Source organism: Nanorana parkeri, unplaced genomic scaffold, assembly GCF_000935625.1.
Source record: "Nanorana parkeri isolate BGI_ZX_2015 unplaced genomic scaffold, ASM93562v1 scaffold93, whole genome shotgun sequence".
Classification (NCBI taxonomy): Eukaryota; Metazoa; Chordata; class Amphibia; order Anura; family Dicroglossidae; genus Nanorana; species Nanorana parkeri.
In genome coordinates this window covers 1,020,468-1,023,917 of record NW_017306361.1, presented here as the reverse complement: position 1 = coordinate 1,023,917, position 3,450 = coordinate 1,020,468, and positions in this window count along the sequence as shown.

Below are 3,450 nucleotides of genomic sequence, written 5' to 3'. Positions count from 1 at the left end.
CATGGAGACAGTACGGTTACAATACAGTTTACAATACAATACAGTTTCAGCACAATAGGGTTGGGAGGGCCCTGCTCGTGAGAGCTTACAATCTAGTAAGAGGTGCAAGTGATACAAAAGATAATAATTGTTTGGACTGAGTTATTGGAGGAAGTAAAAGGCAGTTATGGTGAGATGAGATAGGGTTTTTAAGGATCGCCTAAAGGTGATTAACCACCACCTGTTTTACAGTCTAGATTGAGCTGAGATGCATGGGAATTTCCTATATTTCTCTGCTCCATCTAGTGGCGGGAATTTTTGCAAACTTTTGCAGAGCATTTGTGAAGCTTTTAGCAAGCCTTAAGTAGCTTTCTTGAAGTCTTTAGGGCTTGTTCACTCCAGGTGTGTTGGGGTGGGCAGCCTTTTCCAGTGCAGTTCCAATGCAAAAACAAGCCAAACTGTTTTGTTTACAATGAGCCCAGTTCACACCACTGCAATGCAATGCAATAGTATGCACAGAAAAAAAGGTACTTGGTGTTCACACTGGTCTTATACAAGCTGAAACCCATGTGAACTAGACTGAAGATACATGGCAACCGCACAGTTTATAACTAGCCTTTGTAGCAAGGTGCGCACGGAAGGGCTTACAACAATACAAAACACAGAAGTTTCCCAGTACAATTAACAGCTAGCCTGTAACAAAATAAATTGCCTTGTCTAACAGTATGCCTTAAAAACAGAGGTTTAGCACAACATTTTCAACAAATATGTTGAAGCCACATTGCCTCGTCAAGGCTCCTCCGTGCTGTGTGGTCCCAACTCTAAGTATTTATAATGGAGCATATTTAAGCAGTTGATAAATTGAATACAGGTATGCCTGGAGGGAGCCCACTCCTCCATAAAGCACAGGGATGCACTGGAGGTCCAGCAATCCAAAATGCAGACTGGGGGTCCTAGTGTATCCCCACACAAAATACAGCCAAGCTAAAGATATATGGCAACCACAAAATTTTAAGTGGGACCACACTGCACGGGGGTGCCTTGACGAGGCAGTGTGGCTTCCACATATTTTTTGTAAAAAGTTGTGCAACTAAAACCTCTGTTTTTAAAGCATACTGTTAGACAGGGCCAGTTGTTTTGTTGCAGACTAGTTGTTAAGTGTACAGGGAAACTTCTGTGTTTTGTATTGTTGTAAGCCCTTCCGTGCGCACCTTGCTACAAAGGCTAGTTATAAACTGTGCGGTAAGTGTGCTAGGAAACGTCTGTGATTTGTACCATGTGAACTGGTCCCTAAACTTGAATATTTACAATTTTGCTGCTGTGCCCAAGCCACTGACCACCTACATGTGTACAGAGCTGTTTGGTTCAGTATACTAATTAGACAAAGAGTTTGGGGGGCACTTATTGGGAGACCTAATTACTCATGAAGCACCGTTGTTTAGACATCTGTGCATTCTATGCATTTTTACAACTAAGTCATGGTTGCTTTCTTCTCAGCACTGTTTTGGGGAATCAATAATGCCTGGAACTCTCAGAGGAGAGACACATACCACTTCTCATTTCATAGGATAGCCAGTGCCTGTCTTGATTTTGTAATCAGCAGAAGCAGTTATGTGCAGAACTAGTGCTGGGCTATCTTATTAAAAATCCAAGCAGTTCTATACAAAATAACCTTGCATTAAGTGTTTAGTTGTAAAATTAGAATTTTATATAATTACTAAACATAATTTTATTTAAAAGTTTTTTATTTTATTTTATACACTTAAAAATAATAAAGCTGACAAAACCAATGTAGCTTTTCTTTAAAGTAAATCTTTCACACATGAAACGTAAAATAATTATTTTGTTATAATTTATAAGAGTTTTCTGTTTCTGTAAATGTTTTTTTGCCATTGCGGAGTAATCAGCAGTGCAAATCAGGGGTTTCAAATCGATTCTAGAGTAGAAAGGTATATGGATGTCTGTACAAGGCCCATACTTTTTCACAGCGGTTGCATTTACAATAAAATTATTGCATTGTAACATTAATCGTTCAATGACTCAAGAAAAAAAGAAGTTTCTTTATCTGATTAGTGAACTGCTGTTTCTCCAAGTGTTCTTTTCCAATTCACGTTAAGGGCTGCTCACAAACACACAAAGGGTGCACTAGGCAAACTTGAGATTTAGATGTAGCTGTGCCGAAACATTTTCCGTCAAGGTTATTACAGCTGAGTTCTCCTTGTATGATATCAGTGAGAAGGCTGTCGTTGTTTATGCAGCTGGGAACCTTTCCCTTCCAGGGCTTATTGTGACTCAGGCGCTGGCTAGAATAATCTAAGCAGCATGTGATGTTCTATACAAGCACTTATGTTAAAAAATCAATATGGGTGAATTGGGTATTGTGTTATCCAGCCGCTCCAAAGCCATGTCATTCTAGCTCTGCAGCCGTCCTACATTGTGTCCTGATGTTTATCAGACATATAATCTGCAAACCAATGCACAAGCATAAAAGACGTTGCAAAGATTTTTTTTTGCTTTTGGTCTACAATAGTCTTGCATCAGTAACATCTGGATCACAATTTCCGACACCTAAAGTCACTAAGGTGTTAAAATAGTAAGTATAAGATCTCCTGAACTGTGTGTTCCACTTTAATCTATATTTTCACCTTGGGAAATGTCTGCCTCCTATTGATTTCACAAGGAAAAAATACAAGATAGAATACATTACACTTGGCGAGTGTTAAGATACAACACAATTATGTCTTAAGCAGCAAGTGAGAGCTAATACAACATGGAAACATGGTTTACAATTGAATTACTATTAGCTTTTATTCTCAGAATTCACTATCATGTTTTCTGCTAATTAATTGTACACCACTAATATAACATTAGCTGGTAATTAACGATTTCCTGCTCTTGCATTTGTTCCTCTATTTACCTATTCTGTTCCATTCTAGTCGGAAGCAAGGATCAATATAATTAAGTGACAGATGGATTAAAGAAAAATGTACTTGTAGGAGCGTGCTGGGATGGATCTCTGTTAAAATTTGATACCTTGAATTTGTAGGGTAACCTTTGGACCAGGATGGTAAGAGGTAACATTGTTTATTAAAAATGTTACACTTACATCATTGAAGAATTTAAATGTAATGCAAATAAATGACAGTGTACTCAATAAAACAATGCATGCTTCAGGTCAGTGATCAAAAAGTATGAAGGCCAGAAAAATAGCAGTGCACTTCCTGGTATGTGATGGTGTCTAGTCACTCCTGTGTCTCTTATAGCTATATATCTGCAGTGTGTGGTTTAAAACATTGCTAAATCCATCTGTTAGCCTTGTGAGGTTTGGAGTGAGATTTGGTGATGTCACTACCATTCTGCTCACTGTTGTTCCTGCTGGAGAGCTCTGATATGAACCTGGGGCACATGGCATAAATATTGATAACACACTAGTATAAAAACGAACTTTAAAATAACCATCTATCACCCTGT